The sequence below is a fragment of the Lithobates pipiens genome, unplaced genomic scaffold (assembly GCF_037356315.1).
Source record: "Lithobates pipiens isolate NorthernLeopardFrog02 unplaced genomic scaffold, aLitPip1_a1.2 Scaffold_16, whole genome shotgun sequence".
NCBI classification, from domain to species: Eukaryota; Metazoa; Chordata; class Amphibia; order Anura; family Ranidae; genus Lithobates; species Lithobates pipiens.
The window spans coordinates 104,769,534-104,786,325 of NW_027507748.1; the positions used below are offsets into that span (position 1 = coordinate 104,769,534).

At 42.2% G+C, this 16,792-nt stretch overlaps 2 protein-coding genes across 3 annotated transcripts in view; one reads left to right on the forward strand and one right to left on the reverse strand.

The window, feature by feature from the left end:
- CMSS1 (cms1 ribosomal small subunit homolog) overlaps window positions 1–16,792 on the reverse strand; it is a 483,211-nt gene that overhangs the window by 195,113 nt on the left and 271,306 nt on the right. The gene's annotated exons all lie outside the window — the stretch shown is intronic.
- FILIP1L (filamin A interacting protein 1 like) overlaps window positions 1–16,792 on the forward strand; it is a 407,450-nt gene that overhangs the window by 133,544 nt on the left and 257,114 nt on the right. The window lies entirely within an intron of this gene.

Genomic DNA, 16,792 nt, shown 5'->3' on the forward strand with positions numbered 1-16,792 from the left:
CCCATCCCCTGGAACTCCCTACACCAATCTGACTATCCCCTACTCTATCAGCTGACTTAGGAATCCTCTGTATTCTAGGTTTGTAAGACCTTAACAGTGCAGACTAAACTGAAACATAATTTCTCAGGCTGGGTCGTGTCATGGAGAAGTTAACAGAGCAGCTTCCTGGGTGATGGTAGCCTTTAATTTTATTTCGAAATAAACTGGCACATAAAATGAAATGTGATTTTTATCACAGTAGTTCAATAGACAATTACTAGAAGCATATACACGGGCTTATATGCAACTACAGTGCTGCCCATAACATTTTAATACTTAAAAAAAAAATGATGGTAAAAAAATAAAAATAAAAGACAAAAATAAATAATGCGAGATAACTTTTTTTTTGCTATAAAATAAACGTATTATTATTAGTTGTTATGGGTAATGCATCTTTTAAATGCACTAATATGCGTGTGTGTTAAAAACTCCAAGTATGCTATAACTACCAACATGCCAAAACAGTGTGACAAGGGGTGATTAATGAGTGGTTCATGCGTTTGTTTTTCAAAATACAGGCAGTTTTATATTTGTTTACAATGTGTTGTCAAGCATGTTTTTGTGTGTATTTTCCTGGGAAAGGGGGGACTTCCTGTATTAAAATGTATACATTGCCCTAATTTACGAAGCTGTAATAACAAGAGGTGCTAAATAGTGCTTTAGGCATGCTAAAATTGCTTCTTAACCGATGTTGTTATTTTAACATTTCTCAAGCGCGTTTTAGCACTTCTTAATTGACATTTCAGATTAATGGATGAAGTCCATTTGGGTGCTTTTTCATGTGATTCAATTCACATCTATGGCAGTTTTGTTTTTAAATGCACCAAACTCACTTTTTGCAGAATTTGAAAGAAATCCTGTTGTCAGACAATTGTTTCAACAACAATCTTCCATAAGATTATTTAATTATATTTTGTGCATGTTATTTTACCTGTAAAGACCTCCCTGGAGTAGACACCCAAATGACCCAAATAAAAGTATTGTAAGGGAAATCTGAGTGAGGGGACCAGGCAGAAAATGTCTATATCTAAGCCCTTGTACACACGGTCGGAGATTCCGACAACCAAATCTGTCGGATTTTGTCTGTCGGATTTTGTCAGAAGGATCTTGTCCGAAACTGTTGCATACACACGGTCGGACAAAGTTGTCGGAAAATCCGATCGTTCAGAACGTGATGACGTAATTTCGTTACGATGGGACTACGTTCAGGCTAGTAGCCAATAGCTTTGATGTAGGAATTTGATCTGAGCATGCGTGGCACTTGGTCCGATCGGAATTCTCTACACATGATCGGAGTATGTCCGATCGGACCAGTTTGTCGGAAAATATTTCCAGCAAGTTGGAAAATTTGGTCCGACGGATATTCTGACGGAAACAGTCCGATGCATACCACACACAGTCGGATTATCCGACAAAACCGTCCGATAGGACACATTCCGATGGATTCTCCGACCGTGTGTACAAGGGCTAAAAAATGTATATATAAAAACATTAGGATGATCCAATGTGTACATAAGTTCTTCAGCAATCAGGACAGAACTCGCAGAGAGGAGCAAACTCTAGGAGACAAAAGCAAAAGAGGCGCCTCTACGTGCATAATTACAAACTTTTAATGTCCCCACAAGGGTTAAAAACACTTACAGGATCTGCAGTAAATGAAGGCATGTCATATATTCATAAAACAGGTGGTCCGGCATAGGAGGGGTCATCGGTGTGTTAAGGTAATCCCAGCGATGTCAGTGTATGGCAGCAGAAAATTCCAGGTTAGCCTGCAGATGGAAATCCTATGGCTCTGGAGACACTAATACAGTGATGGCGAACCTCGGCACCCCAGATGTTTTGGAACTACATTTCCCATGATGCTCTGGCACTATGCAGTGTAGTGGAGCATCATGGGAAATGTAGTTCCAAAACATCTGGGCTGCCAAGGTTCGCTATCACTGCACTAATGGAACAATCACGCTGTCCGGATCAGTGAGAAGCAGAAGATCCCGGACGTGACATCAGCAAAAGGGAGGGCAACCAGCGTGAACCGGAAGTAGTTATCAAAATGGGACGCATTTCGGAACTTCTGATAGGTTCCTTTATTAATCCAATGACTACCCAAATGACCCCAGAGTGCTGTGGGTGCTGCCATATTGGATGTGATGGCATTCTATAGCAGGCTTTCTCAGCCCTTAAAATAATTTTCAGATCTCAAGGAACCCATGCTTAAACAAATTCATTGGTGATCAGTTGTAAATATGACTCCCTTGCAGATACCTAAAAAGATCATTGGTGTCATGCTGCTGGCTCTTCCAGGTGGTGTTGGACCCAGAATTAAGTAAGCACCACCAAATGGGAGGTCAATCAGTCACAGCTGCTCAAAGAACCCCTTCTAGCAGCTTCTGGAAGAACCCTAGTTGAGAATGGCTTTTCTATAGTATTCCCCTTTACTTCTCTCCTGGTAATCTTATAAAAGGAGAGAGGTGAGTGAAGACCTGGGCCAACAAGACAGTAATTAGACATTCCCAGAAGAGGAGAGGACTAGGACATGCAAGGATGGAGGGGGGCTGTGCTAAAAAATTACTTCACATAAGAAGTGAAATTTGCTAGTAAGTGCAAAGGCACATTGCAAGTAAATAATTGTTCACACAAAGGAAAAACGCTGCAAGTACGCATTAAAAATAATTTTTTTTTTTATTTGGTGACAGGGTCTCTCTAAAAAATACATCAATGAGAACAGTGCTATTTGCCAAAGTGACTGCTTATGTCAAGCATTTTGTGTGGTGTATATAATGCATTTAAAGGTAGCAAAAAATGCAACAAATGTGCATGAATGTTATAAAAAAAAAAAGAGAGAGAGTTGCAATGTTGTAGATGATAATATGAATCAGGGGGAACTCTTTTACATATCTGCATAAACAAGACATTGTTTCACATTACAAAATATAGAATTAGCATTAAATGTAGAGCTTGAAGGACACCGCCACTCGCTGGTTCTTCTTTTTAAGGGCTTTGTTTGCCCATTTTTATTAAAAGAAAGTCCAACAAACAAAGATAGGTTTCCCTCGCAGGGGTTTCAGCATTCCTTTTTATCAACAAAACTACATTCAGCCTAGTTTGCTCTCACTTGCAGCACTGCTGCTCTGGCCTTACACACCAGGCCCTTGTCTGTCTCCTACAGACTGTTTCACTGACCACCTTGGCGCACACAGCTAGCAGCCTCTTGCTGCATTGGCTACCTCGTGGAGCCCTCCTGACTCCTAGTACTCAGACTTCCTGTCTGCTGGGGTGGAGCCCAGAACCATAGTCAGGTTACTACTAAATGCCCAGCACACACCTGACCAATCAGTATGCTGGCTGTTCTCAAAATCAGGACCCAGGACTAGGGTTTCCATCCCATCTGGATCTCTCAGAAGTCCCTGAGCTCCGGGTCCCAAAGTGGACTTTAGAAAACACTGAGGAAACTGAAAGGCCCATCTGGTTGAGAATTCTGGGTCACATCCTCCTTCTAGACCCTGGTAGGGCAACGCTCTGCCACAATATAAATTATATAATATATATAATATATATATATTATATATATAGCATTTTACTAGCTCTATTATTTTTTTCGAAGTTTAATGGCTATATTAAGGCACAGGCACAACACTATTCAGGAAACTGGTGATTATTGTCCCCTCCATTAAAGAAATCAAGAAAATGTGAAATTATTTTGTTGAAATGGCCGACATAAATCGGGATAGATGATTTCACACTCTAATGGATATCCTAGAAGAAAGCCATAAAGAACTACTTGTGTTTTCTTTCTGCGGGTTACTGTCTGATACTCTGTAAACTCAGTGGGGGGGTTAATTAAAGGGGAATATACCTCATTTACTAGCTGCCTTTATTATCCAGTAATTGGACAGTAAAATACATAGGAATTTGCTGTGCACACAGAATAGAGTGTGTCTGCATTCTTACATTAATCCCATGTAAAACCTTTAGATTTCAGTTCAACTGCTTATGGCGCAAAAATAAAAATAAATCCTCATTATAAAGTGTATCTGAATGCAGCATATTCGAAGAACAAATCACAAAACACTATATATAAAAAAGAAATACCGTATTTATCGGGGTATAACACACACCGGTGTATAACACGCACCCCAAGTTTAGGAGGGCATTTTAAGGAAAAAAGTTTTAGGAGGGAAGTTTAAGGAAAAAAAAAAACTTACATTTAAATGCCCGTCAATGCAGCCTTATCAGTGTGCATCTGCAGCCTTGTCCATAATTGCAGAATGATCAGTGTCATTTGCAGCTTGCCCACCGCTGTTTGCAGCCTTGCAGAGTGTCATTTGCAGCTTGCCAGTGTCATTTCCAGTTTGCCCAGCGCCGTTTGCAGCCTTGCCCATGTTTAAATATCCCGCCACCGAGACAGACCGAGCGAGCGCCGAAAAAGACCGAGCCGTCTGCTCGACTCTACTGTGTACTCGGCGGGACTGCAAGCCGAGCCGAGCCAAGTACACAGTAGAGTTGGCTCGGTCTTTTTCGGCAGCGCTCGCTCCAGAAACAGCAGGGAGGCGGGACTACGAGCGGAGCCGAGCAGACGGCTCGGTCTTTTTCGGCGCCGCTAGGTCTTTTTCGGCGCCGCTCAGTATTTTAGCCTCACAGACAGTGGGGATCGGCGTATAACACGCACCCACGACTTTCCCCCGATTTTAAGGGGGAAAAAGTGCGTGTTATACGCCGATAAATACGGTAACTGAAGCTCATTCCGCATGTAAAATTTACTGTATTCAACAAATAGTCTGCGAGTCCCCAGCAAAAATATCCCAGTAAGTAATTATTTACTAGGATATTTTTGTAGAGGATTTCGGATCAACTGTTACTGTCCTTATAGAGTTCAGTTTTTTCTTTTTTTATGTTCTCCCTGTGCTTTTATGGGTTTCCTCCGTGTACTCCAATTTCCTTCCATATTTCAAAGACATGCTGGTAATTAAATTGGCTCCTGTCTAAATTTGCCCTGTGAATGTATGCATGTTAGAGAGGGAGCTTAGACTGTAAGCTCTGTGATGGCAGGGGCTGATACGCATGCACAATATGTAAAGCATTGCATAAGGCCCCTTCCACACTGGGGAGGTGGGTGCGTCAGCGGTAAAGTGTTACTGTTAACTTTGAGGCATTATTCGGCCACTAGCGAGGCACTTTTAAACCCTGTGAGCGGCCGAGAAAGGGTTAAAAACCAACCACGAAAGGGTTAAAACCACCGCAAAGCACTGCGGCAGCAGCGGTATGCCGGCGGTATAGCCGCGCTGCCCCATTGATTTCAATGGGCAGGAGCAGTGAAGGAACAGTGTATACACTGCTCCTTCACCGCTCCAAAGATGCTGCTAGCAGGACTTTTTTTTAGCGTCCTGCCAGCGCACCACTCCAGTGTGAAAGCCCTCGGGACAAATTGGGCCCAATTTAGACATTTTCACTTAGGGGTGTACTCACTTTTGTTGCTAGCACGTTAATGGCTGTGTGTTGAGTTATTTGAGGGGACAGCAAATTTACACTGTTATAAAAGCTGTACAATTACTACTTTATATTGTAGCAAAGTGTAATTTCTTCAGTGTAGTCACATTAAGATATATAATAAAATATTTACAAAAATGTGAGCGGCGTACTCACTGGAGTTGGGCTTTAAAAGGTCAATTAGGTTTTTACTGTTTTCTCTGGCTTCCTCTTCCTTTTACCCTAATGTCTTGTCCTGGTTTCAAAAGGGTTTCAGCAAGAAACATAAAATGCCATATATTGCCAGTCTTTAGATGTGGCGGCTGCATTGTTTTTCTTTTCACAGGCTTTTTTCTTTTATGTTAACCTGGTAATCCTGCAAGGAACACACTTCCTGCCCTAGGGCGACAATAGTGGCTCACTGTGCTGTTTCCATGAGGGGCAGCATAACCATCCCTAGAGCAAGAATTGTGGTAGGACTACAGAACACTTCCCTCTCTTCTCATCTCCATAGGAATTCTGTAGAATTAGCACAGAAGTAGCTGGGAACAATGTAACTGATAAAAAATTAGCAAAGGCAGAGAACAATATTTTCTGTCAGGATTAACATATTTTTTTTATTATTTTGCACTCACCAGACAGCAATAATAAAATGCTTCCAATTGCATTTAACAGGCCAGGTAGGAACAAATAAGGTAAATTCATTGGTGGGGGTTACATAAGTTTTAATATATGGTCAGCACCTACACACAGCATTCATAGGGTCAGTTTTACACTGGCAGTAATATATAGCGATTTCCAGAACAGAAATTAGTAAGCAACCTATAGAAATCTACCACCACTGAGGAAGTTACAGTCAATACTTACTGGAAACATTGGGTTTGTTTTTCTGGGAAGAATAAGAAATAACTGTTGAAATGCATGTACCGCCCCAAGCTCAGCACACGTCACGTATGATATGTGCTCACATTCCACAACTCTCGACAACACCTGTGTGTAATTCTACAATATTAGGAACACTCTGAGATGGTGCGTTTGAGGTGCTTCCAAATATTGTCTATTGATCCATATCACTAGCAGGTCCACACCCTTAGCCTAACATGCTCACACTTGCGATGATTAAAACTGATAAAAACAAATGAATGCATGCGCCTTTGATGACATATACAGGTGCATCTCATAAAATTAGAATATCATCAAAAAGCTCATTTATTTCAGTAATTCAAAAAGTAAAACTCATATTTTATATAGATGCATTACACACAAAGTGATATATTTGAAGTATTTCTTTCTTTTAATTTTGAGGATTATGGCTTACAGATAGTGAAAACCCAAAATTCAGTATCTCAGAAAATTTGAATATTACATAAGACCAACAAAAAAGATTTTTAATACAGAAATGTTGGGTTACTAAAGTATGTACTCAATACTTGGTCAGGGCTCCTTTTGTATGATTTACTACATCAATGTTGCGTGGCATGGAGGTATTCAGCCTGTGGCACTGCTGAGGTGTTATGGAAGCCCAGGTGGCTTTGATGGCGGCTTTCAGCTCATCTGCATTGTTGGGTTTGGTGTCTCTCATCTTCCTCTTGACAATATCCCACAGATTCTCTATGGGGTTTAGGTCAGGCGAGTTTGCTGGCCAATCAAGCACAGTGATACCATGATCATTAAACCAGGTATTGGTACTTTTGGCAGTGTGGGCAGGTGCCAAGTCCTGCTGGAAAATGAAATCAGCATCTCCATAAAGCTGGTCAGCAGAGAGAAGCATAAAGTGCTCTAGAATTTCCTGATAGAGAGCTACGCTGACTTTGGACTTGATAAAACACAGTGGACAAACACCAGCAGGTGACAAATCATCACTGACTGTGGAAACGTCACACAACCTCAGGGCCGGTTCACACAGCGAGGCGCGGCGAGGCGTCTCCGACTTGCCTCGCCGCGACCTGCGGGGACCTCAGCGGCGACTTGCAGAGGACTTCTGTATAGAAGTCAATGCAAGTCGCCCCCGAAGTCGCCCAGAAGTAGTACAGGAACCTTTTTTCTGAGTCGGAGCGACTCGAGTCGCTCCTCTCAGAACGGTTCCATTGTACAGAACGGGGGCAACTTGCGGGAGCAAGGCGAGGCGAGCCGTGTCGCCTCGCATCGCCTCGCTGTGTGAACCGGCCCTCTGGCAACTTGGATTCTGTGTCTCTCCACTCTTCCTCCAGACACTGGGACCTTGATTTCTAAATGAAATGCAACATCTTCCATAGTAGGTGATAATTTGGGGAGCCGTGTCATCTGCTGGTGTAGGACCGCAGGAAATTTTAAAGCACCTTATGCTTCTCTCTGCTGACCAGCTTTATGGAGATGCTGATTTCATTTTCACCTTGGCACCTGACCACACTGCCAAAAGCACCGATACCTGCTTTAACCACTTCAGCCCTGGAATGATTTACCCCCTTAATGACCGGGCCATTTTTTGTGATACGGCACTGCATTACTTTGACTGACAATTGTGCGGGCGTGCGATGTGGGGCTTAAATAAAATTGATGTCCTTTTTTCCCCACAAGTAGAGCTTTCTTTTGGTGACATTTATGGCCTTAATTTTTGCACTATAAACAAAAAAAAGACTGACAATTTCGAAAAAAACAAAACAATATTTTTTACTTTTTGCTATAATACATATTCAATAAAAAGATGTAAAACAAATGTATTCATCAGTTTAGGCCAATATGTAATTTTCTATATATTTTTGGTAAAAAATAAATAAATAAATAAATAAATCCCAATAACCGTATATTGATTGGTTTGTGCGAAAGTTGTAGCGTTTACAAAATAGGGGTTAGATTTATGGCATTTTACTTTTTTTTTTCAGCGATTTTTAGCTGGACTGCAACATTGCAGCAGACAGATCGGACACTTGACACTTTTTTGGGACCAGTGACATTATTACAGTGATCAGAGCTAAAAATATGCACTGATCACTGTATAAATGACACTGGCAGGGAAGGGTAACACTAGGGGGCGATCAAGGGGTTGAGTGTGTCCTAGAGAGGTGCTTTCTAACTGTGGGGGAGATCGCTGTTCCTGATCACTAAGAACAGACGAGTTAATTTCACTCTCCTGTCAGAGCATGGGATCTGCTTTGTCTACATTGGCAGATACCCCATTCTGCCTCTCCGGGCTCCCCCGCCGTGCAGCCGGTGCACATGCACCTGCAGTGTCTTGCGCACAAAGCAACATACGGGTACATATTTTTGGGCCGCCCTGCCGGAGTACATGTGCGGTGGGCAGTCCTTAAGTGGTTAATGACTATGGTATCACTGTGCTTGATTGGCCAGCAAACTTGCCTGATCTAAACCCCATACAGAATCTGTGGAGTATTGTCAAGAGGAAGATGATAGACACCAGACCCAACAATTGAAGGCTGCTATCAGAAACCTGGGCTTCCATAACAGCTCAGCAGTGCCACAGACTGATCGCCTTCATGCCATGCCACATTGATGCAGTAATTAATGCAAAAGGAGCCCCGACCAAGTATTGAGTGCATACTATATTGTACATGGATATACTTTTCAGTAAGCCAACATTTCTGTATTAAAAATACTTTTTTTTATTGGTCTTTAGTTTTCTGAGATAGTGAATTTGGGGTTTTCACTAGCTGTAAGCCATAACCATCACAATTAAAAGAAAGAAATGCTTGAAAGATATCACTTTGTGTGTATTGCATCTATATAAAATAGATAGATATGAGTTTCACTTTTTGAATTGAATTACTTAAATAAATTAACTTTTTGATGATATTATAATTGTATGAGATGCACCTGTATTATATTCCCTTTATGTTATCTCTGTTGACCTTTTAAGTGAGCTTTATTGCCTGGAAGGAGGCCAGTGTTGTGTGCCCACTGTGATTGGTTCTTACAGTGGTTCACATAATCTGGAGTGCCTCAATGGACACTGCTTTAAAAGTCTTTATAGCACATTAATTTAGGCCTAGAATAATTCATTCCTTACAGAAGGTGTACGTAATATATATTGCACAAAAGTTGTTTACGTGTACATGCCTGCCTGCATATGTTTCTTGTTCATGTGTCTGTGCACAGGGTGGCAGTGGTGAGTTACATTTTTTTTTATTATTACATTTTTAACACATTTTAAGTTTTTCTCACTCAACTTTATTGCTATCAAAATGGGCTAACAAGCTACCTACGTATGTGATAACATTTGGTTATCTTTTATAGGGTGTATTTTAGACCCCCAATGTCTCCCTTGCCCTTTGTGACAGCTAATCAGGCACAGACTGTGCTCAATCTGCTGTTTACCTGGCTTTACAACGGGGATTTTGACAGCTCTGAACCTGGAAGAACTAAGTGCTTCCGGGTTCAGATTCTGCAGAGGACTCTGAAGAGAGACAGATGTTTCCTGATGTCCTTCATCTCACCATCCTGTGAGTGTTTATTGTGGTTCTGGGCGAGCCCAGAACTGTCTGGAACAAGCTGTGAGTTTGCTTTAACCACTTCAATGCCTAAGCATACATAGGACACACCCAAGTGGTTAAGCAGAGTCATTCAAATAGCTAATCTACCCTCTCTTAAGGGCCATACATACGGGCTGAATATCAGGTGGTATTGGCCAGTTCTAAAGAAACCAGCAAACATTCAGCCCGTGTGTGCGGCAGCCAGGCATGTCAAAGGGACATAAACGAAAAAGGTCTGCCGATCGGCATCCAATTTGTGCTCTCAGCCAATAGCTGAAATCGCTGACGGGTGTGTTCTGGCCAGGGGGCCGTTCCCCTGTATAATCACAATAGCTCAGATTGCTGTACTAACATTGGGTAGTTGGTACACTGCCTCCTCCCGAGCTCCTCAGTTTTTTTCCATTCAGCCTGCTGCCTTGAACAAAGAAGAAATGAATAGGGTGTACTAGGCTTTAGTAGCGTATCTACAAACGTCTAGGTTTTACAATGTAACAAAAAGAATTTAAAAAAAATGTAACATAATAAAATTACTTTAAGGTACACATTGCAATAAAACCTCTAATTGACGTGCGCAATGAAAACACACTATAGTTTCCATTTAAAAAGAAGTAACTATATCCTATTTCATGAAAGAGCCAAGATAGTCCTTCAACATTTGTGGATGAAGAAGGAATTGTGTTCTCCGGGAAGGCCAGACCTTGTTTAGTTCCATCTCTATGCTGTAACTTTACATTTCATAGAATTTTAAAGGCAGCGATTATACCGTCAATCACATCTGGTTTGCAAGACTGCAAAAAGAAGCTGCAAACTTTGAAATCCCCTGTGTCACAATGGCGTTTTGTTAGGCAAAGCGTGTAGCTGGGAGAGAGTTAAAGAGAAAAATGTCTTGGATGAGGTAAGCGTGATAGAGCCATGTTTAAGAACAGAGCTGCGTTGCTCGGCACATGACTCATACAGACATTAAACCATACAGGAGATAATTCTCAGGTAAACTTTGCTTGAGCCTGTACGTCATCTCTGGGAGAGCAGCTTGCATTAATCATGGCTCTGTTGCTGTGATGTAACTGAGCTGGAATGTCTGATTTACAGGGAGCTGAGAAACCACATCCCATTGTCACACACACCGACCTGCATTGAGTTTTACTCAAGTGTGCAAAATCTTTCACTTGCCTGATAAGTTCCTGTGACACAAGCAACCCTTATGTTGATAGCGTGGCTTGCATGAATAAAAATCTTACTCCGTAAAGTTGGGAAGATAAACTGTTCGCAGTCAATTGTAAAAAGGTAGCAAAGAAAGATAATTACTGTCACGATTATCTTTAGATGGATAAAAAAACAACAACTTCTGTTTATTTAAAAAAGCGTTACATCAGCGAAAAGAATTTTTAAAAAAATGCGTGGAAGTGAACAATACACACGTGGGTTTAACACTTTCCCACTTTACAGAAACGAAATAATCAAAGCTGCCATTAAAGTGGATGCAAACCCTCACATATACTCAGTGAAGTGAACAGCCTCAGATGATACACAGAGATGAAACAAATCTCCCTACATAAGTTTTACATGTAGATCTGCTGTCTTCAGCTTGCTATATCTTTTAGAAAGTTCAGATCGCCTTAGGAGATGTTCTCTTTCTGTTCAGCACTACAGTGAAGTCTGGGCATACAGCCAAGACAGCTGATTGGAGGAAAGGCCCACACCCCCTCTCCTCATAGGTAGGGACTTTCAGCTCTGTTTGTTGAATAGTTCAGCTCTGTGCTAATCTATTTATAGCATTCTCCCCAACACAAAACTCTGGCTGCTTTTATCTCAGTTGACGCAGAACGTGTCAGAAGTTATCAGGCTGATAACAGAAGAACGGAGCAGCCACGGGACATAGTGCTTTGAAGAGAGATAAGTAAACACTGCAGATATATGTAGCCAGCTCAAATTTCATGAATCGGGTTTACATCCACTTTAAAGCTGGCATGAAACCACTGCAATGCCAAGTGAAAGGCAATTTTTTAATACAGTTTTCTAACTCAATTTCGATTTTTTGGCTTATTCAGAACCCCAAACTTAAATTTTCTGTGGACCCTTCAATTCCATGCATTATTTCATGGAAAAAAACATAGCAAATTATATTATATACAGTTATATACAGTTAGGTCTATATAAATTTGGACACAGGCACAATTGTCATACTTTTGGCTCTGTATACGACCATAATAAAATTAAAACAAAACAATCCAAAGTGCAGACTTCCAGCTTTAATTTAAGGGGTTGAACATAAATATCAAGTACACATTTTAGGAACTGCAACCATTTCGATACACAGTCCCCCCATTTGCAGGGGCTCAAATGTAATTGGACAAATATAATAATAAAATGTTAACTTTTAATATTTTGTTGAGAATCCTTTACTGGTAATGGCTCCCTGAAGTCTGGAACCCATGGACATTACCAAAGACTGGGTTTCCTCCTTTCTGATGCTTTGCCAGGCTCTAATTGCAGCTGTCTTTAGTTGTTCTTTGTTCGAGGGTCTCTCTGCCTTTAGTTTTGCCTTCAGGAAGTGAAATGCATGCTCAATTGGGTTGAGATCAGGTAATTGACTCGGCCATTGCAGAATATTCCACTTTTTTTCCTTCAAAAGCTCCTGGGTAGTGTGTTTTGGATCATTGTCCATCTGTACTGTAAAGCGTCGCCCAATCAACTTTGCTGAATTTGGCTGAATCTGGGCTGACAGTATACAGTATCTCTAAACCAGGGGTCTCAAACAGGCCGCACTCCAGCTGTTGTGAAACTACAAGTCCCATCATGCCTTTGTCTACGAGAGTCATGCTTGTAGCTGTCAGCCTTGCACTGCCTCATGGGACTTGTAGTTTTGCAACAGCTGGAGAGCAGCCAGTTGGAGACACCTGCTCTAAACACTGCAGCATTCATCCGAGTGCTTCTGTCATCTGTCACATCATCAATAAACGCCAATGACTCAGTGCCACTGGAAGCCATACATGCCCATGCCATCACACGACCTCCACCATGTTTTACAGAGGATGTTGTGTGCTTTGGATCATGAGATGTTCCAAGCCTCTCCACTTTTTTCTTCCGGTCTTTCTGGTACAGATTAATCTTCGTAACATCCGTCCAAAGAATCCTTTTCCAGAACTGGTCTGTTTTTTTAAATGTATTTTAGCAAAGTCTAATCTGGCTTTTCTATTCTTGAGGCTTATGGTTTGTTTGCACCTTGTGGTGAACCCTCTGTACTTGCTCTCGTGAAATCTTCTCTTGATTGTAGACTTTGGCAATGATAAGCCAACCTAATGGAGAGTGTCATTCACTAGTAGTGATGGACGAACTTCCGACGGGACGTTTCGCGAACGTGGACCGCGAACGCGGCCGATATTTTGCGAACCGGAACGTTCGCGGTGGGCCCCATTGACTTCAATGGGAGGCGAACTTCGCAAACCTATAGGTCAAATTTGCAGCCACAAAATAATTATTAGCTGTGCAAACATAGTCTCACCACATGGCCAATGACATAACACATGTATGAGGTGAATCTGGGATCGACAACTACAAGTATTCTTTTTTTATATGGGAAATTGTTCTGACAATTCAGGACTGTGGAGCGCATGAAGGCAATGGAGGAGAGGGAAGGTCAGGGACCAGGGTAGGCAAAGAAGAGGGTGCAGGAGATGATCACCAGCAGCGTCACATACAGCAATGACACCTGCACCGTGATAGAGTCATCTGACAGCAGCACCGTGATACAGAGCACTGACATCAGCAGCGTGACATACAGCAAAGACACCTGCACCGTGATAGAGTCATCTGACAACAGCACCGTGATAGAGAGCACTGACATCAGCAGCGTGACATAAAGCACTAACACCAGCACCATAATATACAGCACTGACAGCAGCACCGTGATAGAGAGCACTGACATCAGCAGCGTGACATAAAGCACTCACACCAGCACCGTGATATACAGCACTGACAGCAGCACCGTGATAGAGAGCACTGACATTAGCAGCGTGAGAGTGGCTGCGCATCAGAAATGTCCTCTTGATATGGATCGGAAAATAATTCCTGTGACTCAAGCGGAAGGTATGTGGTGGTGGTGTTGTTGGTGGGAGTGTCTTTGGGGGTGCACATAGCAGAGAGTGAAGAAGAGGGTGCAGATCGAGAGGATGAGGAGGGTGCATAAGATTAAGGCTGAGCGAGCCATTCAACCAAGTCTGGTGCGTCCTTTAAAGTAATTGAACGCACCTAGTGCAACTTCCCACTTTGGCTCAAGCCTGTTGCTCCTGCCCTACCCCTACCACCCCTGCGGAAGGGCCTGCCTCTTCCTCTGCCTGTCATTTTTTAAATGACCCTGTGACAAAGCTCTCAGTCCCTATACCAATGAAGGACTGCTGCAGTATAGGGCAGCGGTCAGCAGTAGTGCACCTCAACCCTATGTATTGTGGACCGATACCAGTCCTTATAGAATAGCAGACTGTACCTCACTCAACCCTATGTACTGTAGCACCCTAGACCAAGTTACCAGTCCTGATAAAGAGCTTTGTGGAACAAGTGAGTTGTGAATGATTAGCAGACTGCAGCAGTCAAGTATAATATTCTTTCTATATTTGAAAGAAAGTGGGAATTCGCCGTTATTAGCCACTCATTGCTTCGAGGGTAACAAGATTAAATCAATGTCGGACCTACAACATACTCTGGGCTTAACCTTCCTGGGCCACTGGACGTATAGACAAATACATGACTATATTTTGAGCCCACGGAGGCTCAAACATTTTATACGAACACTAACGCCATTTGAGGCGGTTTGCTTTCAAGCCACCGCCTCCACGAAAAATATCTCCCTTACGTATGCTTGGTTGCAATCCGCAGCACGTCTGGAACCCAATAAACATAAGCTTTTCTGGGAAGCAGCATTAAATGCATCATTTACAAACGATCAATGGATACAGGCATGTGTATTTGCCCATAAATGTGCAATTAGCACTCGATTACAGGAAACTTCTTTTAAACTTTTGACGAATTGGTATAATACGCCAATTAAATTACATAAGTGGTTCCCAGCCGTTTCAGACCTATGTTGGCGTTGTAACCAAGTTAAAGGCACTTTACAACATATATGGTGGGAATGCGACCTAATTAGACCATATTGGGTTCAAGTGATTAGCATTATACAACAAATAACCGATACACAGATCCTCCTAGACGCTAAATGGTGTCTATTACACACTACTGACCTTTCAATGAGAAAATATAAAAAATCGCTGATCAGATTCCTACTAACGGCCGCCAAGGCGGTGGTACCGAGATATTGGAGGAACACTACGACTCCCTTAATTACGGAATGGTTGGGAGAGATAAGATATCTGCACAAAATGGAAGAAATTAGGGCCATAGCTCACGAAAGCACGGACAAGTACATGGTTACCTGGCGACCTTGGGTCGTGTTTATTTATTCCTCTGCATATGCTTCCCTGACACGAGCATGAGGTGGAGGGGGCGCTGAGTGTCTGGGCTGACAAGGCCCGCTTTTTCCCTAGGGATAACCGCATCTTTTCCCTTTCTTTCTCTTTCTTTTTCCAAGGTGCCAGCCTTGAGACAGGCTGTCACCTCTTTTCTATCTTCTTTTGCCACATTTGGCTCTTGGATTATAAGTAGTGGGGTGTAACCTGATTGGCATAAAGTTACAATGCAGATATGTTGGGACAGGCTTTTACAATACATTAGTGTACATGTTTAGGTCCTATTGATGCACTAGGAATGGCAATGTACCTATCCTTCTATTAAGAGGTTTTTCCACTTTTGGAGGGGCCCACTAGCTTAATGGGATCTTTGTCAATCCGTCTATACGCAACCAAGATGTCTAAAAGTATGAGTCTGTAACGCTGTTGCTACCCTATTGTTCACTCAGGCAGTTGCATCTGCGATCATTATGCTTTGTTATGTTGTATTGTAACTGGCTATTTCTTTAATAAATTCTAACTGTTAAAAAAATATATATTTGGAAGAAAGAATATTATACGTGTACAAGCCTATTACCATACCACTGATACCAGTCCTGAAAAGAACCTTTGTGGAACTAATAGTAACAGCTACTGTTTAAACTGACCCTCACTGCCTGACACACTGCTTCCTGCCTGTCCCTATATAAACTGGCAAAACAGAGGCTGTTGGAACAATAACTGGTTACTGGAATAGCACTTTTGTGGACCTGATAGTAACAGCTAATGATGATGACTAATCTGGCTGTCCCTACAGCAGACACAGCGTTCTGTCCCTTTCTCTAAACTGACAAAAGACACTCAGGCTGCTGCAACAATCAGTAGTACAGCAAACCTATATACACCTAACACCTATACCAGTCCTGAAAAGAACTTTTGTGTACCAAATAGCTAGCGATTTATCTCTCCCTGCTCCACACAGCAACCTTTCCCTATAGTGACAGAAGAAAGAATGTAAAATGGCCGCCGGATTGGGTGTATTTATAGGTTAGGGGGAATGTCCAAGTGTCCATGTGCTGTAATGTCTCAATTGGCTGTCCTGTACCCCATGATGGATGTGTCATCAGGTCAAAGTTCTTTTACACAGTAAAAACACGGAAGTCCGCCGGGCGAACGGCGCCAATAGTCCGCCGAACAGCCGAGATTCGCCGTGAAACGACCGCCGGGCGAACCGTTCGGCCATCACTATTCACTTGTATGGATGTTGTGAATGGGCTTTTCTTTTTCATAGAAAGGATCCTGCGATCATCCACCACTGTTGTCTCCTGTGGACGTCCAGGCATTTTTATGTTGCTGAGCTCACCAGTGCATTATTCTTTCCTC